Source organism: Hemicordylus capensis, chromosome 5, assembly GCF_027244095.1.
Source record: "Hemicordylus capensis ecotype Gifberg chromosome 5, rHemCap1.1.pri, whole genome shotgun sequence".
Lineage (NCBI taxonomy): Eukaryota > Metazoa > Chordata > Lepidosauria > Squamata > Cordylidae > Hemicordylus > Hemicordylus capensis.
Genome location: NC_069661.1, coordinates 191,110,905 through 191,136,571, shown reverse-complemented (window position 1 = coordinate 191,136,571; position 25,667 = coordinate 191,110,905). Strand labels below are relative to the sequence as shown.

The 25,667-nt window shown below is 44.4% G+C and overlaps 1 long non-coding RNA gene across 1 annotated transcript; it reads left to right on the top strand.

Annotated features, from left to right (window-relative positions):
• Nucleotides 1-3,147: 3,147 nt before the first annotated feature.
• LOC128328057 (uncharacterized) lies at nucleotides 3,148-10,097 on the top strand. The gene is made up of 2 exons (XR_008308976.1): nucleotides 3,148-3,243; nucleotides 9,245-10,097. It is a non-coding gene; the product is annotated as an uncharacterized LOC128328057 (long non-coding RNA).
• Nucleotides 10,098-25,667: the final 15,570 nt, after the last annotated feature.

The window sequence follows — 25,667 nt, the reverse complement described above, 5'->3', positions numbered from 1 at the left end:
CCTCTGCTGAGCTTCTAGGGGACTGAGAGATAAGCTGAGTTCCTACAAACAGGGGCGGAGCCACCATTGGGCAAATGGGTTCAAAGAACCCAGGCTGCCACCAATCAGGGGCTACGAGCGTGGCCCCAGACGCACCCCCATGTCTGACATCAGATGTGGAAGGTGTTATTTTGGACCCAAATGGGGCCGTGTGGCCTCGTTTGCAGCCAAAATCGGCCCATGCTGAATTGGCAGCATGGCCGGAGTGACTCTCCTTGCCTTAAAGGCAGGGAGACCCACTCCTGGTCTCGCTGCCAACACAGTGGGGCTGATTGATCTCCACCCAACCCCATTTAGGAGAGAGATCGGCCCAGCATGGCCAGAACAGCTCTCCCTGCCTTTAAGGCAGGGAGAGTTGCTCCGGCCCACGCTGCCCAATGCAGCACGGGCCGATCTCCCTTCCAAATGGGGCTGTGTGGCCCCATTTGGGATGGGGACCGTGTCCCCTGCATCACGGGGTGCTGGGCCAGGGGGCCACCGCCAGCCTCCCTACGCTGCTGCCTATAAAGTACTTAGATCTATAGGAATATGAACTTTTATCTACAGGAAGGTGTTCTGTTTGAAGCAGGAGATACAACAAGGGAAGCCTGGAAACCATAGAGAGATGGGAGTGATAGGCCTGCTGGATCTGTGAAAGCCTTCTGTACAGTAGGATTCTAAACATGTGACTGGAAGAATACATTCAACCCACATTGGTCTGTTCATTTGAATCTGTTTGCCAAGTGGGCATAAAAAACAGATCTACTAAACCCGTGTTTAAAAGTATCATCTGAATAGGTCATCAGTCTGAAAGGTTGCTAGACAAAGGCTAATTCATGGAACAATTATAGCTGTGTATCCCTGCGCCTTCGGCTGTTCTGTGCATTAGATACTTCATCCACTCAGAAGTTCTCCTGTGCAGGTCTCATTGAAATGAATGGTAGAAGCAGAGAGCACAGAAATACTCGTGCATTGCAGTGTGGAACGAAATATATTCCAAACTGTTTGCCCTCTCAAAATGGAAATAAGGACTCTAGATTATTTTGTCATTAGTATCTGTAGACAAAACCAGCCTTGTTTTCCTGCCTGTAGTTTAAGTATATTCAGAATTTAAGTATTTTTAGCGGCAGCACTATCCTCATCTATAACAAGTAATTTGCATTCACAGAGGGTGTGAGAGAAATTCCTACATGTTGGCTCCCTGTCTGCAGCCTGCCAGTTGTGTACAGCTGCTCTCAGGCACAGAGTGAAGCATCTGGCATGCCATCACAAACCTAGTATTTTATGGCTGCAACACTGATTGACTAATTGAATTGATCAGTTAAAAAAAATTTCACCAGTCAAAAAATTGGTCCTGATTAATTGGGCCATTCCTCCTTGCCCCAAGATTTTCCTCCAGCCCAACCTCTCTTGGCTTGCTGCACTCTCCCTTCTCTCTCATATCTGAACTTTCTCAGAGAAGTAAAGCTATGCTGGATGTGATGAGCTTAATAGCACTCATCAATCTGCTGCTCATCCTCTCCTCTTGCAGGAAGTTGTGATATAAAGAGGCATGCCTTCCCCCACGGCCTGTGGTCAGAGGCGGATTAACGTAGTAGCAAATGTAGCATTTGCTACAGGCCCCGCGTTTTTGAGGGCCCTGCATGCCCGGCTTCCAACTGGGAATTAAAAGTTAAAACTTTACCTATTTTATTTGGTCCATGTTAGATAAAATATCCCATTTCTGCTAAATGTGTCTTTTAAGAGAAGGCTCAGCACAGCATCTGTCCAGTGGCTGTTGCTGGTGCCTACCACATTTTTCTTTTCAGAGCGTGAGCACTTTGGAGACAGAGAAGCATCTATCCACTCTTTATTTTTCTATGTAAACCACTTTGAGAATTTTGATTGAAAAACGGTATATAAATGTTCACTGTTGTTGTAGTAAGTGTGAGTTTGTGGCTTGGTCTCTCATACTCCAAAATATAGCAAATGAAAAAAAATGAATTACTTCACTATGCAAGTAAATAATTTACATTTTAATATTTATGTGCATTTTTTAAAAAAAAAATTAGGGCCCCTTTATAACATATGCTACAGGCCCTGCACTGGCTTAATCCGGCCCAGCCTGTGGTCATTTCCCTGCAGGGGTGGCCCAAGTACTGTGTTGCTCAAGGCAAGGTGCAAAGTTCAGCTGTGCCCCATGCCCCTGTGGGAGCCAGGCCCTTTCAAAACAAATCCTTGCAGGCTTTGAAACAGGGGTGCACAACAGAACTCAAATGCCCCGGTGGGCTAAAACCAACTGTGACTTGGTCAGTGGCAGCTGGTAGGCACTAGGGCTACATGGGCAGAGAAGAGCTTCCCCTGCCCACAACAAGGAAAAAAATAGGCAGGGAGGGAGGGAGGCAGAAAAGCAGGGGCAAAAAGAATAAAGCAGGGGGATGCAGAAAGCAGAACAAAAGAAACCAGAAAATGCAGAGAAAGTAGGGACCAAGAGGCAGAAGACAAAAACAGGGGGAAAGCAGAAGACAGGGGCCAAAAGGCAGAAGGGGGGTGGGGGTGGAAGGCATGGGCCAAAAAGCAAAATACAGAAAGCAAAGAGCAGAAAAGAGAACTCAATTAGGAGAAAGCTAGGAATTGCATCCCACAAACAAACTAAACAAGCTACCAGATACTCAAACTTACCAGTACAGACAGGCAGCAAATCCTCCTAAGCACCAAGCTTCCTCCAACCACTTCTCCTTGACTGTTGCTTCTTTCCTTGGTCTTATTGGCTGAAACAGCCTGCTAATCAAGCTGTTCCATCCAGGAGGTGCTCATCTGGTACAGGGGCATAGCTATAATTGAGCGGATGGGTTAAAAAAACCTTGGCTACCCAGCTCCTGAGGGTCCTCCAGCTCCACTCCTACCTGTTTTCTTCATTATCTCCTTCACTCCAAGGAGCCACTAGGGAGAAGGGTAAACATGGTCCCGTCTCCCCTTGCCTTGCCCCTGATCTAGCATCAACCACTCCAGAGACTAAAAAATAGGTAGATAATACAGTCTTTGAAAGCCACCAGGAAATGTATTTTTAACCCTTGTTGTTGTTCCTGGAGTGATCAGTTGCTGACTCCCCCTAGGAATCAGACTGGCTGGAACAGCTTGATTAACAGGCTGTTCCAGCCAATAATATCAAGGTAGGAAGCAACAGGCAAGGAGTAGGAGCTGGAAGAAGCTCTGTGCTTTAGGATTTGCTGGCTGCCAGAAATGGTAAGTTTGAGTATCTCCGGTAGCTTGTTTGGGGATTTTTTGGTGGGAGCAGGGGCCCAGCCTCTCCTGTCCTTACTGATGAGCTACATCTGGACTTGGTGTGTGGGGCACAAGTTAAATTAAATTAACATTTGGTATTAATTAATTAAATTGAATTAATTAAAATATGTATTTAATTAAAGTTAAGCTTTTGATGTTCTGGCAGGCCAAGATTAATTAAATTGAATTGAATTAAAATTTATTCCAATAAAATACATAAATACAATGGAATATCTATATTACACACAATAGAATACATTGCGCTTTCTTTCTACGTTTATGGTTGCTGCTGCCACCCAACTCCCGCAGGCTGGCAGCAGGAGCAGTTGTGAGGTGGGCTGCTGCTGTGGTGGAGGCACCGTCGCTCACCTCCCCTGGCTCCTTAATCTTCTGTGCCACTTGCTTCTCTGTTAGCCTTCCCCAGCTCCCAGGCCCTTCTGATGCTGATGGGGACAGAGGCTTCCTGGAAATGAGGGCATGAATGCATCATGATGGAGATACAAGGTACATGTGCATCCTCATTCCAAGCTTCCTCCCGGCCCTGATGGAGGCAGAGGGTCCCAGGAGCTGGGGGAGGCAAGCAGGGAAGTGGGAAGGCGAGTGGCACTGCCCCTGCTGCCACAGCAGCGCACCACATCACGACCACTCCTGCTGCCAGCCTTTGGGAGTTGGGTAGCTGCAGTGGCCACAGAGGTGAGTGGCTCGTGGTAGCAGCCTACTTTCACTGTGGGCCAGGCAAAATGTGACCCTGGGCTGGATCCGGCCTGTGGGGCATCTGTTGTGCAGCTCTGCTTTGAAAGTACACGAGGAACTGGGGAAGTTGCGAGGACCCTCCTCTTCTCTCCTCGTGCTTCTTGCAAGATTTTCAAGGAGTGCAAGGTGTACCTTGCAATATTTGCATGGGTCAAATTGGTTGCTCTGATGGCAATGAAGGGGGCATCTTGCCACCTTTCTGGCACCCCAGTAATCTGCTGCCTGAGGCAATTGCCTCACCTTATCTCATGAAAGGGCTGCCCCCAGGTCTCCTTCCTGCCTCCAGGTTTATTGAAAAGACAATGGGGCTCTCCTCTGCCAGCAAGACCACAGACACTCTATCTCAACAACTCAACCAGTGGAGGATTTTCTTCTATTTAGCCTTTATTGTGTGAGGAAGCATTACTTCTGACTGGCCTCTGTTAGGAAAGACTTGATGCAGTGCAATTTTAAGCATGTTCACTCAAAGGTAAACCCTACTGAGTTCAATAGGATTTACTCCTAGGTAAGTGTGTATTAGGAAATGCAGGCTTTGTTTCCCTTTATTTGAGGTAGGTAGAGTTGCAAATAGTTGGCCACTGTCTCAGCACATTATAAGGCAAGAAAGGAAAAGGAAAGGAAAAGCATGAGGGAGATTTGCCTCTAGCTGGCGATTGCTAGAAAGAAATCAGCTGAGTACTTGCAAACCTCTTCTTATTTGTCCTGTGGGCCCTTAAAGTTCGGTTACTGTTATGTTACAGACACAGACCATGGATCTTATAATTTGAAATGATGACTGCAGAATGAAAGCTGAATCTTTCTTTCGATTTTGGTATATCTAAAAAAATGTTTACTAATACTTTAAAAATAATTTTATTTTTCTTTATTAGACAATTTACATGAAAGAAATGCCACTTTTTCTGTTAATCTTTAGTTTATTCATTTTTGGATGTATGTACACTTAAATGGTAGATTCATTAACTGATTCGGCAAGCCAGTTGGTTTAGTGGTTAGAGTGTTTGACTGGGACTGGGGAGAAGCTGGTTAAAAATTTTGGTCAGCCATGCAGTTAGTTGGTGACAACTCCCCTCACAAGACAATTGTGAGGGGAGAGGCAGGGAGAAAAACCACATATGCATGCACCCTGAGCTACTTGAAAGAAGGGTGGGATCTAAATGCAAATACCATTTCCTAGGATTGGTTTGCCAGAAAGACAAACGTATATACATTTTTAACCCACACTAACTGGGCAAAGAAACACCTTTTAAAATGGTGGCTCTTTTATGTTTAGCGGGGTAGAACTGTCCCTATTCAATTTCAGCACAGTCTCATTCCAGTGGCCATTGCTGATTTCTCTCTTGTTTCTTTTTTAGACTGTGAGCCCTTTGGGGATCAGGAACGATCTTCTTATTCCTTTTTCTATGTAGAAAAGTTCTACCTCATGAAGAACCTTTGTGTTGAAAAGCAGGATATAAGTTATAAAAATATCTGACAATTAATCGACTCACATTTCTATAGTCAGTTTGCAGCCATCTTGGTAGTCAGTGTGGTATAGATAGATGGGTACCATGGCATAGACAGCAGGGTAGCATGCTGACCACTTCATTGCACATTCCCACCTCTGTGCCCTTGCCTTTCCTGGAAGTGGTGAACGATAATAGTGCCACTACTGCTCTTCTTCCTCCTGCTCCTTGGCTTTTGAAAGGCAACAGGGGCAAGCTCCTTGGCTTTTGAAAAAAGCTCCTTGGCTTTTGAAAGGAACAGGGGCATAGCAAGGCTGGAGTGGGCCCAGAGATGAGATTTTAAAATGCCTCCCCGCCAAAGTCCAGGGCCTCCATACACCCCAGGCCCCCAAGGATTTAAGTCTGGTATTTCAAAATAAGTATGCTGCCTGGAAATACATTTAACTGAATACACACATGCACACACTTAACAATATATAGTGATATACATTGAGTACTATATATTTGTGCTACTTTTAATGCCTAGAACACACTAGAAACACTAATTATTAAAATAGGCCCCTCACTGCAGATTAGCAAAGGAGACTTTCAACCATACAGTGTGAGCCTATGTATGTTTTCTCAGAATTCTGAACAAATTCAATAAGGTTTGATTCCAGGAGGTTTTTCACACGGGGCTTTTAAAGCCCTTTAACACACATCTCCTCTGGAATGGAGGTGCTGCATTCACATGATGGCCAGATTTACCCTGAAGTCCCTGTGAGTTATTGGGGAGCAGTTCACACACAATTCAGGTTTTTTACTGCTTGTTAGAATGTAGCCTGATTTATATCCAAAGTAAAAAAAAAAAACCACTATTTTGCATTGGTTCTTTGGGACAACTTCAATTTCACAGTAAAGCCTCCCAGTAAACTTGCAGTAAAGCCTGCTGTGTGTAAAAGTCCCAGGTACGTGTGTGGAGAATTGCAGCCTCAGGCAGCAAATCTAACCACACTTAGCTGGAAGTACATTTCATTGAAACCTAAAGGACTTACTAGCAAGGAAAGCATGTCTACCTAAAAATAAACTCCATTGCATTCAACTGTCTGAGATCCTTCCCTGGTAAGTGCATATAGGATTGCACATGTTCAGGGATGTAAACCCAACCAAACTAATTTGTGCTCCCAGCATATTTTGCTCCCTATAGGAGACCAGTAAGTGCCACTGAAGCAAGGAAGATAGGTGGGGAGAAACAGAGAAAAGAGCAAGAATTGGCACCATTCCTCAGGAGAAAAAGGCAGGGGGAGAGAATGAGGAATCTGCCTCTTCTTGGTAAAATTTTAAGATAGATGAGGCATGCCAGGGCTCAAGGAGCTCCTGAAGTTATGCCCTAGTCTGTCCTAAAAGTCATTCTCCCTGCTCCACAATGTGGAAGTAGGGCTGGTTGTGGTCTCTCACTGTACTGAGATAAAAACCACTCTCTGCAGGTGCTCAGAATCATGGTCGTCCTAGTGGGATATGGGGTGGGCAATCAGCATGTGCAGGGCCTTCTTAACATTTCATATCATTGCAGAATCATACGGATTGATGACATGCATTGTAAATAGTGTGAGTGAGGTTTTTGGACATGTCCAACCAGCTTGGCATTTCTAAAGAAAAATAAAGTAAAATAAAAGCAGTACACATGCTTTACAGCTCTCACTCAGTTGTTGTAATTTTCCGCCATGAAACAAGCCATTTATAGGACTTTTTAGATAGTTATTTTAAGCCAGCAAATTTTCCAATCTGTTTTAAATTAAATATTCAGAGACTTCTCAGTCTTCCCCCCACCCCCATATCAAAGCCCTATGGCAAACAGATCCCTATATATCTGGGCGGGGGGAGGGTTAACCACAAAAAGGAATTCACATTTTACCTCCATTACTGGCAAAGTCTGGGCTGGCTGGCCTGGGCAGAGGATGTGTAGAGAACTGTGGTGGGTAAGGGCAGCCAGTGCTGGCCTCTCTGCCTGCCTCCTTCCTTGCTGCCTGGAGAGCTTCAGGCTTCAGTGAGGCCTACACGGAGACCTCTCTGGAAGCTCCGCCCACCCACCGATCAGCTGAGAGGTGATGAGAGAAGGAGCTCTAGCAGCTTGCAGGCTGCTTAGATTGCCGGCCAGTAGGGCAAGTAGTGGTGTGCATTGTCCGGTAGAAGCCCGGTCCGGTGTCTCTTTAAGGGGTGGTGGTAGTACTTACCCCCCCCCCCCGCTCTTCCTCCTCAGGCGCTGGTGCTTTTAAAGATCTTCTTGGGGCGGCAGAGTTCCTCGCTGCTGCCCCTGCCCCCGTCGTTGTCCGTCAATGGCTTAAACGAAGAAGAGCTGGCGGAGCGCATACGCCCTTCGCGGCGCGCGTGCTCGTCTCCGCTGCGGGCGCGCACGTGCCGCGTGCCGCGTGCTGAGCGCAGCGTTTAAGCCATTGACAGACAACAACGGGGGCAGGGGCCGCCCCAAGAAGATCTTTAAAAGCACCAGCGCCGGAGGGGGAAGAGTGGCGGGGGGGGGTAAGTACTACCACCCACCCACCCTACCGAACTGCTGGAATTCCGGACCGGTCCGGCGGCTTTCCCAATGGCCCCCCGAACCAAACCATACACACCACTAAGGGCAAGCAGGAGAGAAGGCGAAAGGGCATGTGGCTTAGGGGCCTTGGGGCTGGGCAGGCGGGCAATGGGGAGTCATGTGACATGTCTCTGGGGGGGCCCTCAAGGCAGGGTGCTCCGAGACAACTGTCTCCCCTTGCCTAATTGTAGTTACACCTATGGTAGGGAATGTGGAACAGAAAATAAAATGGTAAAGTAGCATGGTGGACTAGATAGCCTACACTTCCAAACTTACTTCCTCTTTCCAACCTCTGCCTTTTCAAGAGCCAGGGAGTGGGGGGAATAGGAAGAGCTGGTAGAGGAGCTCAGTAGGAGAAGGGCAAGTAAGGAGGGAGGTGGTAAAATGAGGAGGAGGAGAAGGTACTTCCCATTCACTGGGGGAGAGAGAAGGAAAGTGCTTCTCCTCTACTGGCAGTGTGTGGGGGGGGGCGGTGTAGTGCATGTTCTGGCAGGAGGTCAGGAAATGAAAGGTGTATGGTAAAGGGTGGGGGCATAGCTAGAGGTCAGTGGGGAGTGCCATGCAGCATCACGTGTGATTGGAGCTTTTGCTGGGCCTGACCGCTGCACACATGACAGTGATGACAGAATAAAAATGCTGGACATGGGCAGGGATGATACACTGCCAGGATGTCAAGTGGCTACTTAAAGCCATTTGTGATGGAATCAAACTTAAGAAGCAGCTATTTGTTTAGGATATGTGTTTAGTAAGGTTAGTAGACTTACAATCTGAACAGAAAATAAAACTCCATTTATTTATGTCTATAGATAAATTATTTTTAATTCCCCAGATATTTCATAGATTAGAAAAATGTTTTCCTCAACACTCATACACAAAAATACCTCCGATGTTTAGGCCTGAAATTGGTGAATACTTGTGTTTCCTCTTTCAGTTTATCAGAAATATGATAAATAAATAAAATTAAATAAAATAGATTGAACCAGGCTGACACATGCACAACTCACGCCTGTGAACCATGTGAGCCATTTTCCTACTGTGCCTTTACAATACCAAAATGAGATTACTCTATGCTCTATTCCAGTCCAGTTTGATTCCGTAAGATGCAGCATATGGCAAAATTATGCAATGACTGCTGCAGAGTGATAGGGCTGGGAAAGTGCACTGAATGGAAAATGTTTGTCTTTCTCTACAGTGCTTAGGTCTGCCACAAGCAATACCAGCTTCAGCATCTGATGATGTGACACACTTTTAGGTTCCAATAGCAGCTACCAGAATCCACTGACAAATCATGCTGTATCAGTAATGGAGATTTTTGCTATGTGGGTTATTCAAATTGTACCAAAAAAATGAAGCCAGTGTATATGGATATGGACCTTTGCGTGTGGGGAGAGCCGATATATCATGTGGCTCCTGTTGGGTTAGTGAGACCAAAAAAAATGAAGCCAGTGTATATGGATATGGACCTTTGTGTGTGGGACTACCAAGATAGAGAAAGGGAAAGGATAAATATAATGGGGCTTTCCCCACCTTCTGGTGTCTACTTCAACTAGTTTTTTGAGACTGCCATTTGTCTGTTTTTTTCTTCTCCTGCCTACTTCCATCTTTCTGGACTTGCCAACTACAGTATGTGTCCAACATGGGGGGAGTCAAATTTGTGAGCACATGACATTGAAAGAAGCAATCAGTAAAAGAAACCTGGGACAACAACAGATTTCAGTGCAGTTTTTCAGATTAACTGACAGATTTTTTTTACCATGGCATCTATATACCAAGTGAACAAAATCAAGGTGACTGTTAAAAACTCAGGGGTCTCCAACAAATGTGGAACTTCCTTCTTCAAGACATTCACAAAAACCTGAATTAACACTTTAAGACTTTCTTGTATGGGCTGATATATGATGGTGTGGTAAAATATGGGTCTTAAAAGCTGATGGTGGTTAATTATCTGTTTTAATTTATTTTTATTGTTTTTATGTGCCATATTGCATTGTTATCCCCCTGGGGCCTGATGAACTTGGTGCATTAAAAATCTAATGATTAAAATACTTCTCAATGGCCAGGTTCCTTAATTTTAGCTTTCATTACTAGCTATGCATTATTTGTACATTATATGTATTATTTGAAGTCACCATGGAACCTTCCCATGATTTCTGCAAAGAACTTGGGAGGGTAAAGATGGGTGTTTTCTTGGCCTTTGTGCTGGGCTTGGTTGTGAGGCAATGAATTGTTCTTCTGCAAAAGCACAGTGAGAGGAAAGAGAAAACACCCAGAGTTCTCCATGAACACAGAAAACTTGGGGAAAATAAATGTGTTCGATTCTGGTCACCACATCTAGAAAATGACATTGTAGAACTGGAAAAGGTGCAGAAGAGGGCAACCAAGATGATCAGGGGCCTAGAGCACCTTTCTTATGAGGCAAGGCTACAAAACCTGGGGCTATTTCATTTAGGGGGGAAAACAACTGCAGGGAGACATGACAGAGGTCTATAAAAGCATGCATGGTGTGGAGAAAGTAGATAGAAAGAAATTCTTCTCCCTCTCACATAAAACTAGAACCAGGGGTCATCCCATGAAATTGATTGCCAGGAAATTTAGGACCAACAAAGAGAAGTACTTTTTCAAACAACACATAATCAACTTGTGGAATTCTCTGCCACAAGATGTGGTGACAGCCAACAGCCTGGATGGCTTTAAGAGGGGTTTGGGTAGCTTCATGGAGGAGAGGTCTACCAGTGGCTACTATTCTGAGGGCTATAGGCCACCTCCAGCCTCAGAGGCAGGATGCCTCTGAGTACCAGTTGCAGGGGAATAACAGCAGGAGAGAGGGCATGCCCTCAACTCCTGCTGTAGGCTTCCTGCAGCATCTGGTGGGCCTCTATTTGAAACAGGATGCGGGACTAGATGGACCTTGGGCCTGATCCAGCAGGGCTGTTCTTATGTTCTTATTTTCTTAAATAAACAAATTTCCCTGCCTTCTGGATTTCTGGAGGACATAAGGAAAGCAAGGAAACGAAACAGAAAATCCTTGATTTTCAAGGAATATAAGGAAATCAAGAAAAAGGACATAAGGAAATCAAATGCTCCAAAATCTCAAGTATAAAAACAGTATTCTGGGATTGCAGGATTATTTTAAAATGCTTTAAAAAGCAGCAGCAATTGCAAAGCCCATGAGATTAGCATTACCAGTGGCATGATGAATGACATATCTGTGCTGAGGCAAGGCGCAGTGTGGGGCCTTGCCTAGAGAAGCTAGAGAGAGGGAAGGATAGGAGTTTTAGAAGGCTAATGAATGGGTCTCACCCTCATCACAGGGAAGCCACTCAACAGGGGAGTGGCTGTATTCATGAAGGAGGAAAAAAAAGCTGTGTGTGTTATTTTTAGTAGTTAATTGTTGTTATTGAATTGTTTGTTGCAGAGAAATTGCCTAGTCTCTGTAAGCAATTGAACAGTAAGCAACTTTAACTGAGAAAGAAGAGTTTGATATTTATTATTAACTAAAACATAGGCTAAGAAAACAATAAACAGAGTAACAGTCTCTTATGCAGAGAGAGGGAGAACCTCTCAGTTTGAATTCAGGACAGCAAGTAGAAAGAGCAGACAAACTGTGACTCCACCCACAAGCCAGTACATAGCTATATGCAACTATATGCAACTATATTCCTCATATCAAGAACTGAGACAATGTCTATGGAAAAAATCCCAACATTGTTTACACACCTAAACAAATTTACAACTACAAGGGAAGTGACTTGTACAGCAAATTCTACCTCAGGGTAATTTTGTGTGTGACATACTTTTTTCTGACAGGGACAGTCTCTTCTGCCCCTCCCTACTCCTTCATTTGTTTTTTCCCCCCAAAATAAAACTTCATAGCTTGCTGTGTCACATCCTGTATGAGGAAACAACCAGGGCTATGGTAACAGGTACACTGGAGGCACTCTGCAAATTTTGTCTTAAAGTATTTATAAAATATATTAGAAAGGACTTCACGTTAACTTGTTTAATTTTTACAACAAGCCTGTGAGGTTTGATGCTGCATTTGATGATATATATTTTGAGGATATGTAAGGTACATGGAAAAAATGACTATAAATATAAATACAAATACAGATCGACCAGATGGCTCTCTGAGTCTCTGAATCCATCAGTGAAACATTTCTAGGTATCATGTTGATTTCACACTGACTTTTGTAGGATCATGATCTGGATCTTTTAAATGAACTCAAGCAGTCCAGAAGCATTTATTTTCATCTGAGGGCTCAAAAGCCAGAGCTTTGTTGTTCTCCTAGGCAAGAGCATATTGCTTGTAGCCCCAAAGTGAGAACTCCATCTGCACTACAGAAAGATGCATCTACCATACAGTCAGCTCACTAAACCAAGCCACCACATTTGGGCTTTATTGAACAGTCTTGACTTCAGAGCAAGTGTTAAGACATTCAAGTCAGAAACTGGTCTGATCAGAGAAAATAGGAGCAAAATCAATCAATAAACTGAAATAAAAATGTAAGCCACCTTCTTTGTTCTGGAGTCTGTGGAAGCTGGCGTAGCTATCAGATGCTAATCCCCAATTGTTCTCCTCTTTGACAGTCTAATATGTGTGAGGATTTAGACTGCAGAGAATGAAAATGTCACACTTATACCTTTAGGCTTGTTCTCATCTGGCTGAGTTTGATGTGATTTGATGGCTCAGAAGGCTGGTTTGGAATTATCATAGTCATGTTCAATACCTGACCTTCTGAGAACTTGCTCATGGCCTGAAAAGCACAAAACACTCTGTATAACATTCTCCCTCACCAGGGCTGTTATCTGTCACCTTGGCACACTGTTTGAAAAAGAAAATAAACAAATGCAGGAGCTTCCATAAAGCACTGCTTTAAACAGTATTTGGAGATATATATTCATATAGGTAGCATTTATATCCTTTTAAAAAGGTGTTTTCAAAAATGCTTTTACTGTCTTACTGCCCATTTGTGGTAATCATTTTTAGATTACTAAAAAATGTGAAACAAACATTTATTTCTATTTCTATTGAATGCAATATTCCAGCAAAGGTCCACATGAAACATGACATAAAGCTCCATTACTGGAGTTCCAAAATCTTTTTCTTTCTCAGAAAGCAGGCATGGGTTGGAATGAAATGATAACACTATTATTAATGACAGCTAAATGTGGGGTAACTAAAGGATGGAATTGGAAGGACCAACAATCCATTTTAAAAGTGGATTGCCGCCGCTTTCATCCCCCCCGCCACCCCTTTCTCTCCCCCACCCCGGCCGTCACTGCCACTTTCTCTCCATGCCTGCCCGTTCACTGGCCTGTCCATTGGCCTTATGTTTCCTGCTGCCGTCACTTTCCTCTCCCCCTCCCCTCGCTTGAGAACTCTCGTGAGAGCTGCCACACATGGGATTAGCCACAGATACATCTTAGAGAATATATATATAAAATTTATTTATTAATGCAGTTAAAATAGGTGTCTGGAGGTGATTTGGATCAGGATCATAGCATGGTGGAGGGAGTCTGTCTCTGTCTCTCTCTCTCTCTCTCTCTCTCTCTCTCTCTCACACACACACACACACACACACACACACACACACACACACACACTGCAGCCCCAATTCTAATCAACCTGCCTCCATGAATGATGCCAGCAGTCACAGAAGGTAGAATTTGGATTATGTCCCCAAATGCAGAGCACATTTGGGGACATAATCCAAATCTCCCACCCCACTGTGGCCATTTTATATGAGAGAGAGAGAGATGGAGATGGCAGGTGTTCCTATATCATGTATCATTTGGGGTTCAAACATCCGTATTCAAAAAGCAGTGTAAGGATTAAATTATCATTTTTAATTCCAGGGCAATGTAGTTATCTAGTACTTGTCATTAGGGATGTGCACTAAATTGCTTCAGGCATATTCCAGGGCTAGTGAAGGGTTCCCTTAAGGGGAGACAGGCAGGTCCTGCCTGCCTGCCGCCAAAGCCTCTGCTGCCCCACACCGCCCCATTGTGGCGCTATTCTTACCGAAGCTAGTCTGTGAAAGCGGCAGCCTGTACCGCTTGTCTCTTTAAAGTGCTGCACCAGAGCAACGGGATGCTTCCCCTCTGCGTGGCATTGGCATGCAAATGGCATTGACACTGTTTGTGTGCTGATGTTGCACGAGGGATGCTAGAGAAGCAGCGCTTTAAAGAGACAAGCGGCACAGGCTGCCGCTTTCACAGACTACCTTCGGTAAGAATAGCTCCATGATGGGCCGGTGTGGGGCGACAGAGGCTTGGGCAGGTAGGACCTGCCCACCTCCTCTTAAGGGAACCCTTCGCCCCATGCCGAAACGTTTCGGCAGCAGGGAGACAACTCGTTCTAGTGCCTCTTCAAAGAGGTACCGAAATGATTTGGGTTCATCCCTACTTTTCATATCAGCAACAAAGACAAAAAGCAGCACAAATCTTCCCAGTCACCATAGTCAGGCAATCAGGTGTGCCCATGTGGCTCCATGTTCTTCCTCTCACATTGGTCCTCCCTCTCACATTGGTATTCCCTGTGACAAATTGCAGCGTGAAACAGTCCCTGGAGCGGGTTTTGAAGATTGTGGGTTTAGCTGACTATGGAAACTCTGCACTTGTAATGCTACCCACAATTACTTCAAAACTGTGAGAAAGAGGAGGCAAAGGTGGGATGAGCATGCAAACACACAGGCCACAAACAATTGTCTAACTATGGCACTGTATTTGGGTAGCATTATCTTTGCACCAAGCAGATGGGAAGAGTGTGCAACCCACAGAATGCTCCAGTTGCCTAACCAGGATTAGGTGACTTGGTATCATTACAATTGAATCGAGCCAGAGCACTCATGCTTTATGTAGAAGGGCAAAAGTGCCAAATATGCAAGTCGCCAGTGGGCACAAGGATAGAACTACCTGTTGTTAGTTACAGTTTTAAATTATGTGGATTAATTTTTTGTGAGGTGGGGGAGGTTCTATATAATACTCTTATCGAACAAAGGCTGACAACCTTCTCAGCCTGTTCTTCCATATGTATTTCAAAAGTTCCATTAAACTGGAAACATTCTATTTTCATTAATCCACACAATCTCTCCTAATGTTTACTTCCAGAAGAGCAGAGGCATATTCATTGGATAAATTTAATTAGGAAAAGAAATGCTCTTTAATTAAACTAGTCCAGCATTACATTTTGAATCTACTTGAATTTGGATCAGTTTTTAAAATACTTTAGTTTTTATTCTGTTCATATTGAAAATTGAATTTCTGAATCTATCTATCTGTCTATCTGAGAGACTGAAAAGACTGCAGTATTTTGTTAGTCAGGGCCTAATGTAAATAAAGCAGAAGAATTCTATAGTAAACACAAGAGTCCATGGAAAATGACCTTTCTAGTACACTACAGGCGGTCTTATTTGTTCACTGTTGCAAGGTTGCACTGAGCTAACAGGAGGGACTTGTGTCAAATTCTTACACAAAGGTTTAAACACTAGAAAATTGTGCCGTGAGATATAAACAGCTAACCATTTTCTTGCCATTCTGCATTGTAATCTAAATTGGTTATCAAACCGAAGCTTTGTGATGTGATAAAGCTCCATTATTTTACGACTCCTGAAAAACATAGGATTGTATTTTTTTAAAAAAAACATAGTCATTAAAATTAATGGAACTTAAGTTAGTCACAATTATCTTGTCTTATTGATTTCAATGCTGCTTAGTCAACAGTGATGCTATTTTGGCATACCATCTTGGTTTTTGCTGGAGCAGTGAGAAGATTTCTCAGGGTCTCCAAGGAAGGAGCAAGGGATCATTATGAGGAGGGCAAGCTACTTTCTGCTTCACTTGAATGTTTTGCCAATGGCAAGGGGCCCTGTTCATCAGGCTCCGCTCTGAAGAAGCATGCTCAGCCAAGGGGAGGACTTGATTCATGAACATGGGAGTTACACCACCACCTATATTGCCTCCATAGACCTCTTTCAGTTTATGGAGTTTCAGCCATCAGCTGCAGCCAGCTAGAGGTTTGCGAAGCAGCTTGTTTTGAGCTGGGCTCAACATCAAGCCAACTAGGTTTGATGGGTTCAGAGTCGAACTGGAGCAGCCTTGGCCAGTCACGGGGGGCAGGGGCGGTAGTGGTGGTGGCAGATCCCACCTTACCCCGTCACCCTCCCCCTGAGTATCCTGGGCTGGCAGTGGCCAGGTTCGGGCCTCTGCACACACATGAGGGCCTTTTTACTGGTCTCCATGCATGCACAGAGGCCATTTATGTGGTCATACACATGGCCTCTGGACATGTGTGGAGGTTAGTAAAATGGCCCCCATGTGTTTGCAGATGCCTGAACCGGGCTACTACCTGCTACCCCACCACCACCATCGCCACAGCCATGGCTCATACTTATAAATACATATTTGTTTATTATTTATTTATTTATTACATTTTTATACCACCCTATCCAAAGGCTCTAGGTGGTGCACAACAAAAAACAAACAAACAAAAAACCCTAACCTTCTTTTAAAACAATAAACTTAAAACAATATAAAAACAAATTTTAAAAGAGTTTAAAACATTCAAGAACAATTTAAAAACCTTGGAAGTCCATACCAAAGAAATAAGTTTTAAGGGCTCCTTTGAAGGACAACAAGGATCCCAAACCACAAATTTCTACTAGAAGTGCATTCCACAGTCTAGAGCAGTTGCAGAAAAGGCCCCATTTCTGAGTTGCCACCAGATGTACTGATGGTAACTGGAGAAAGGCCTCCCCAGATGACCTTAATGTGTGGTGGGGATCAAATGGAAGAAGGTGCTCTCTAAGGTAACCCAGACCTCAGCCGTTCAGGGCTTCAAAGGTAATAACCAGCACTTTGTATTTTGCCTGGAAATATAACAGTGTCCAGTGCAACTGTTTAAGAACAGGCATAATATGGTCTTTCCAGGTTACCCCAGAGACCAATCTGGCTGCCACATTTTTGACTAACTGAAGTTTTTGAACTATGCACAAAGGCAGCCCCATATGGAACATATTGTAATAAAGCCTGGAGGTTACGAGCTGATGCACCACTGTTTTGAGATTGTTTTTCTTCAAGGACACAACTGACGAATCAGCCACAGCTGATGAAAGGCACCGCCAGCCATAGCCTCTATCTGGGATACCAGGGTGAGGCCTGGATCCAAGAGCACTCCTAAGCTGCATACCTGTTCCTTCTGGGGAAATGTAACCCAATCCAGCACAGGACGTTCTAACATCCCTCAAATTCTAATTCCCTACAATGAGCACCTCTGTCTTGCTTGGATTCAGCTTCAATTTGTTATCTCTCATCCAGCCCATAGCTCCCTGTAGGCAGGCATTTAAGGAATGAATGTCATTTCCTGATTATGTTAATGACAAGGAGAAATAGATTTGAGTGTCATCAGCTGATAACACCCTGCACCAAATCTCCTGATGACCTCACCCAGTGGTTTCATGTAAATATAAAAAAGCATTGGTGACAGAATGGAGCCCTGAGGGACTCTATATAATAGTCCCCGTTTCAAAGAGCAACAGTCACCAAGCTCCACCATTTGGATCTACTCGAGAGATAGGAATGGAACCACTGCAAAGCAGTGCCTCCTATCCCCAATTTCCCCAGGCGATCCAGAATGATACCATGGTCAATGGTATCAAATACCACCAGGAGATCCAAAAGAAACATCAGAGTCACACTCCCTATGTCAATTCCCTTATAAAGGTCATCCATTAGGCTGACCTAGGCTGTCTCAACCCCATACCCAGCTCTAAAGCCAGTTTGAAATGGGTCTAGATAATCAGTTCCCCCCTAAACCACCTGGTGCTGTTTAGCTAGCCACCACTTTCTCAATCACCTTGCCCAACCATGGGAGATTGGAGACTGGCCTGTAACTATCAATTGCTGGGGGACCTAGGAAAGGCTTTTTAAGAAGTGGTCTAATCATTGCCTCTTTCAAAGAAGGAGGCATCCTACCCTCCCTTAGCAATCCATTAATGATATTAACTAGGCCAGGCCACCTCCAACAATTTCCCTGCTAGATAGAAGCAGCCAAGTTGAGAAAGGATCCAGAGAACAGCTGGTAGACTGCACCGCCTCAAGCAGCTTGTCCACATTCTCAGGAGTCACAGATTGAAAGCGATCCAATCTGATAGTGCAAGAAGGATTGCTGGACATCTCCTTAATACACTCTACAGAGACAGTGGAGTCCAAACACAAGAGATTTTATCCGCAAAGAACTCATTAAAAGCATTAGAGCAGGACATAGTCTCTGGGGACTGATTCAAAAAACAAAGAGCTTGAATTAAACTCCTCAAAACCTGGGGAAATTCTGCTGAAGGTGAACCTGCTGACTCAATGCTCAAGATGAACCCACAGGCTCAATTCTGCAGACTCAGAATGGGTTTTTGTTTTGGTTTTTTGCTGTATGCACCGCCACTTCATAAAACTTCAAATGGGCTCTATGCCATGTCCTGTCAGATTTGAGCCAAGTTCTCCACCACTTGCATTTTAGTCACCTACCTTGTTGCTCATCCCCTGTAACTCCTCTGTATACCAAGGGGCCACTCTTAAAGCAGGTCAGAAGGGATGCTTAGGAGCGATTGTGTCTACTGCCCTAGTGAATTCCCTATTCCAGGTTTCCACCAGGGCATCCACAGGATCACTGGCAGTACCAACACTAAATCTCCAAGGCTTTTTGAATCCTACTAAATCCAGCAGCCTTCTTGGGTAGACCATCCTAACAGGTCCACCACCCCTGCAGGGGTGGATTGTTACTGTGAAACCATTTGTGATGGTAATAGACCACCAAGCTTAACCAGGTAGTGGTCTGTCCATGACAATGGGGAAACCACAAGATCCCCCACTCATGGATCACCCTCCCCTATCTGAACAAAGACCAAATTGAGTGTGTGGTCGGCAATGTGAGTTGGTTCTGAAACTAATTGGAATAGTCCCATAGTTATCATGGCTGCTATGAATTCCTGTGCTGCACCAGACAAGCCAGCCCAAAGTGGATATTGAAGTCCCCCAGCACTAAAAGTCTTGGAGACTCCAACATCAACTCTGAGACCAGCTACATCAGCTCAGTTAGGGAATCCATTGGCAGTGGGGTGGACAGTACATCAACAGAATTCCCAACCTACCCCTAATTCCAAGCCTCAAAAATACACACTCAATATAAGTCAGCTGTCTCACAGGGACCCTGGTAAGGGAGATGGTAATGGACCACAGTCACTCCACTCCACCCCCCCCCAATCACTTCTCCTAACCTGCTCCGCAACAGAGCAGCCTGGTGGAAGAAGCGGGGTCCAAACTGGATCACTTGCCTCCCCCAACCAGGTCTCAGTTATACATGCCAGGTTGGTTCCCTCATCCGTGGTCAAGTCATGGATGATTTCATCTTATTCTGTACTGATCTGGCATTACAAAGGAGCATGGCTAGGCTCTGTGGGTAGTTGGAACTGCTCCCTGAGGCCTGAGAGCTCACAGGGCAGCCAGAAGTGGAAACAGTTACTAAATTACTAGGTTTTTTTCCCCTGTAGGGAAATGGCCAGCTGCTGTAGCAACACCAATTCTTCTATTCCCCACCACTACAGTAATAGCTGCCGGATGTACCCCCTGAACCCCGCTTCTAAAGAGAGCCCAAACACATATCTGCAAAAGGCCTGGCACAACCAATAAAATGTTTACTCCCCGCCTGCTTTATTCCCCCCGTTCCTATACTGGTAAAGGGGAATCCTCCCCAGATTTTAATTTACCAGCATAGCTCCGAGCTGGTCGAGCTGGCTCTGTTGGAACTCAAACCAAGTCTGGCTCAACCAAGCCTAAACCAAGCTGAGCCGTATCAGCTGGAATCTAATTCGGATTTGAGCCAAACTGGCAAATCCAGTTTTGTGCACATCCTTACAGTCAGCCTTCTGCTCTCTCATCTGGTTACTTAGCAGAAACAACTGTGAGATACATATTACAGAGAACAAGGAAGTCACTTGCTAGGCCATGTTCACCCTGTTCCTTTAGTGACCATATAAGTAACTATATCGTGTACTTTACTGTAAACTGCTGGAGGTTTTTCTGCGCCATCCCTTCCTAGCAGCACCATTAACTGCCTCCTTGTTCTTCTCTGCACCCTTGATGGGGTACTTCAAGTTTATATTGTTTGCTTATCACACCCATCTCATGATACTTTACAAGTCTTGGAGGTCACAGCCCACCTACTGATAATTCTGGATCTTCACTTGCTTTTCTGTTCTTCAGAAATCCCCTCCTCCCCCAGTAGGCCACATAGGAGTCATCATGGTCCCTTTTAAAATGAAAACAAAGAAAACTATAACGTTCTGTTCTGTTCTTTCTTTCTTCCTTTTCCTTTTCCATTTCAACTTTGAAAAGGCATATTTACCAACCTCATATTTGTTCAGCAAAGTATGAAATTGTAAACCTAGGCTAACCTTACATTCAGAAACCTGGGCTGGAAATCGAATAAACCATGCTTCCAAATATACAAGAGCAGTGAAACCTTGTGACTGATAGGGTTCTAACAATTGCAAAACAAACATAAAGCCCCAAAAATAAAATTGTAACTGTTGAGTGTACTATACTATAATACTGCCAAGTAGAAATATGCACCACCATGTAATGGCCAATAGAGCTGTAAAGTCTCTATGGCTTGCCTTTGATCTAGCTCCTAAAAAATCTTCTTCCTGGTGTCCCATCTTAAGTGTTTGGTGGGCCAAGTTCAGCTTTTTGTTAGTAATTTCTGGGCATGAAATACAAAAGATACCTCAAGTATCTGGCTACAAAGTTTAGTAGTAGTATTAGTAGTCGTTCCAGATGACATGGGCTAATTAGGGGTCTTGATTCTTGGATGTCCACCTGTTTGGTTTTGATTCATACTCCTTTGCCTGATAGTTATATATTTTATTAACTGATTTAGGTTGAAATAACTGCAGTACAAACAGCAGAGCATTTAACTTGTTGACGTTCTTTCAAACAACTTGTGAAGACTGGCATTAAATTTAACAGATGATTACAACAAATTCTGACTTAATAATAACCTGTCTGGCTAGAGGAGACATAACAGCATCTGTAAAAGATGTTGGGCGTTCTTGTCTGCCATTTGTTTACAGTGACAAGGTTTCCCCCCAATATATTTACACTGAGAAATAAAAATGAAACTTGACTAGCTGCAATGTTCTATGTCAATAAAAGAGACAGCAATTATGATGAAATAAGAGGAAGCTTTTAATGGGCTTGAAAAGCAAGTGTGGATTTTCATACATGGTGTTTGCTTTTTGTTTTTATCATTTATTTTACTCTGTTTCTGTAGCTTGATCTGCAGAAAAGGGCTGTGCTGACACCTCAAAGGTTTGCATGTAGAAAACTATAAGGAGTTTGTAGAGAAGCAAGGGTAAAACTGATAGCAACAGTCTGTGATGGTTTAGAGAGGTCTTCCTTCCCTCCACAAGTTTTGTTATTTCTAGTTTTTCTCTCAGAAGAAATCTCAGCAAAAGTATACTCTAGAGATGTGCACAAACTGAGATTCATGTACTGGATCAGTGCTGAACTGGTTCAGATGAGGTCCGAACTGGTTCGGTGCCACAGAGAGGGAGAGGGTGAACAGGATCTTTAAGAAAAAGGAGAGCAGGTCCTTAATTGCTCTCTGCCTCTGCATGCAGCTTCCTGCTGCTACAGCGCTTGTCCCAAATATCCCTGTGCAGCTCCAGCACACACATGGTATCCACACATATGTGGCCAACAACACGATGACCATGTAAATGGTGCCTCTGCATGCACAGATGACATGTGCATTCTGGTGCCGTGCAAGGGTACTTGGGACAAGCTCTGTAGCAGCAGGAAGCTGCATGTGGAGGTGGAGAGCAAGTAAGGACCTGCTCTCCTTTTTCTTAAAGATCATGCTCCCCCTCCCCCTCCCCCTGGCGCTGAACCAATGCATAAACATAAGAACATAAGAACAGCCCTGCTGGATCAGGACCAAGGCCCATCTAGTCCAGCATCTTGATTCGCACAGTGGCCCACCAGATGCCGCTGGAAGCCACAGGCGGGAGTTGAGGGCATGCCCTCTCTTTTGCTGTTACTCCACTGCAACTGGTACTCAGAGGCATCCTGCCTTTGAGGCTGGAGGTGGCCCACAGCCCTCCGACTAGTAGCCACTGATAGACCTCTCTTCCATGAAGTTATCCAAACCCTTCTTAAAGCCATCCAGGTTGTTGGCTGTCACCACATCTTGTGGCAGAGAATTCCACAAGTTGATTATGCATTTTGTGAAAAAGTACTTCCGTTTGTTGGTCCAAGATTTCCGGGCAACCAATTTCATTGGATGACCCCTGGTTCTAGTGTTATGTGAGCGGGAGAAGAATTTCTCTCTATGCATTTTAGGATAGAGCCTCTATCATGTCTCCCCACAGTCATCTTTTTTCTGAACTAAAAAGCCCCAGGTGTTGTAGCCTTGCCTCATAAGAAAGGTGCTCTAGGCCCCTGATCATCTTGGTTGCCCTCTTCAGCATCTTTTCCAGTTCTACAATGTCCTTTTCTAGATGTGGTGACCAGAATTGTATGCAGTCCTCCAGGTGTGGCCGCACCATAGTTTTGTATAAGGGAATTATAATATTAGCCATTTTATTTTCAATCCCCTTCCTGATCATCCCTAGCATGGAATTGGCCTTTTTCATAGCTGCTGCACATTGAGTCGACACTTTCAACAAGCTGTCCACCACAACCCCAAGATCCCTCTCCTGGTCAGTCACCGACAGCTCAGATCCCATCAGCGTATACTTGAAGTTGGAGTTTTTCATCCCAATGTGCATCACCTTACACTTGCCAACACTGAAGCTCATTTGCCAGGTTGTCACCCACTCCCCCAGTTTGGAGAGATCCTTTTGGAGCTCCTCACAATCCTTTTTGGATTTCACTACCCAAAAGAGTTCAGTATCATCTGCAAATTTGGCCACCTCTCTGCTTACCCCGTTCTAGATCATTTATGAATAAATTAAAAAGCACAGGTCCCAGTACAGATCCCTGGGGGACCCCACTTCTTACTTCCCTCCATTGTGAAAACTCCCCATTTATCCCTACCCTCTGTTTCCTGTCTTTCAACCAGTTAGCAATCCACACATGTACTTGTCCCCTTCTCCCATGACCCCTAAGTTTCCTCAGGAGTCTTTGATGGGGAACTTTGTCAAAAGTTTTTTGGAATTCCAGGTATACTATGTCAACTGGATCACCTTGATCCACACACTTGTTGACACTCTCAAAGAACTCCAAAAGGTTGGTGGGGCAAGATTTACCTTTGAGGAAGTCATGCTGGTTCACTCCCAGCAGGGCCTGTTCTTCTAGGTGCTTTACAATTTTATCTTCGAGGATGCTTTCCATCAATTTGCCAGGAACGGACATTAAGCTAACTGGCCTGTAATTTCCCTGATCACTCCTAGATCCCTTTTTGAAAATCGGTGTTACATTTGCTACTCTCCAGTCTTCTGGTACAGAGCCCGACTGCAGGGATAAGTTATATATTTTAGCAAGGAGGTTGGCAATTTCACATTTGAGTTCTTTGAGGACACTTGGATGGATGCCATCTGGCCCTGGTGATTTGTTAGTTTTCAGTTTTTCCAGACAGTTTAGAACATCATCTCTTGTCACTCAGTTCTTTCGCCTCCATCCCTAAAAAGCCTGGTTCAGGAACAGGTATATGTTCAGTATCCTCTGCCGTGAAGACGGACGCAAAGAACTCATTTAGCTTCTCTGCAACCTCCATATCCTCCTTAATAATCCCTTTCACTCCCTCATTGTCTAATGGTCCAACTGCTTCCCTGGCAGGTTTCCTGCTTCTGATGTATTTAAAGAAGTTCTTGTTATTCCCCTTGATACTTTTGGCTAAATGTTCCTCAAACTCTCTTTTTGCCTCCCTTATTATCACCTTGCATTTCTTTTGACAGAGTTTGTGTTCCTTTCTGTTCTCTTCATTTGGACAGGCCTTCCAATTTTGGAAGGAAGTCGTCTTCCCTTTTATGGCTTCCTTGACATCACCTGTTAGCCATGCTGGCATCCTCCTGGACTTAGTGGTACCTTTTCTCCTTTTGGATATACTGGGCTTCTAGTATTGTGGTTTTGAGTAAACTCCATGCACTCTGGAGTGAAGTGACTCTCCTGATTTTCCCTTTCAGCTGTCTTTTCACAATACTCCTCATTTTGAGGAGGTTTCCTTTTCTGAAATTCAAAATGTCTGTGTTAGACTTCCTTGGTGATTCTCTCCCCACATGTATGCTGAATTTGATTGCACTATGGTCACTGTTCCCTAAAGGGTCAATGACACTGACATCCCACACCAGGTCCTGGGTGCTACTCAGGATTATGTCCAAGGTCGCCTTCTCTCTGGTTGGTTCCAAGACCTACTGTTCTAGGGCACAGTTATTTAGCGTATCTAGAAATTTGACCTCTTTGTCATGACCTGACTGTGAATTTACTCAGTCTATGTGTCACTGTCAGGGTCTGGCCAACTGCCAGGGAAGATCACGGGACAAAACGGAGCTGCTGCAACAGGACACGGCTCGGGAAGTTCGTCTTGACCAGACTTGGCTGCACGCTGTCAACACAGAGGTTGACAAACGTTGCTTTTCAGCAGTGAGTAGAAGGCTGGTGATGTAATTTATAGTGCAAGCTGAGAGCTCCCAGCTGGCAGGAATTCAAGGCTTATCAGCCCTCTGCAAGAGGCGTTTGCTCCTCCTAATAGTCTCTAATTGAGTCCTGCGTCTCTTAAGACGCCACTGTTGTGGAGTCAGTGGAGGTTGATTGCATAGCTCCTCTTCGGATTGGTCCTTCACAATTTCTGCTGTCTCAGGTTGTTGTGCCTGCTCTGAATCATTAGCTGGATCTACCACAGCCATTTCATGAACACTGGCAGCCGGGCTCTGCCTCTCAGACACTCCTGCATCGGCTGGAAAGTTGACAGCTTCCCCTTCCTCCTCGCTGTCTGAGATCAAGGGCGTGACACTCAGTAATTGAAGTCACCCATTATTACAGCCCTGCCTCACCTTGACATGAACCTCAATTTGTGCACACCGCTAGTATCCTGCATACTGTGCATGCATACACATGGACACATACCACTTCTAGTACATGGCTGTTATAAAAAGGATTGCCCTTTTAGGCAGTAATACATCCAGTGTTGTTAACTCAGGGCCAGTTCAAATGATTGATATGTGATATGAGCGATCTTCTCATGCAACTATATCTCCTTGTATTTCATGTTGCGACCCCAACTAGCCTAACCTCCTAATGCACACAAAGTTTGGAATTGGATAATTTAGAATATGATCATCCTCAGTTTAGAAGTTCTTGGCTGATTTGCAAAATGAGCCCAAACATAATTTTAATGCCATAATAGGGAGCACAGCATAAACCTGGGCATAAAATGAACTAATTTGGATAAAATCCATCTCAAATTAGCTCACTTTGGGTGTATCCATTACAAATTGTGCTTGGGGAAATTTGCCCATCAAAACACCTTATAGCATAGGTTTATAGCATAGGCTAGAAGAGCAAAAATTCTCCATGCATTCTAACCTAAGCCTGTTGCTCAGTAGGCTGTGCATAAATCCGGCTTG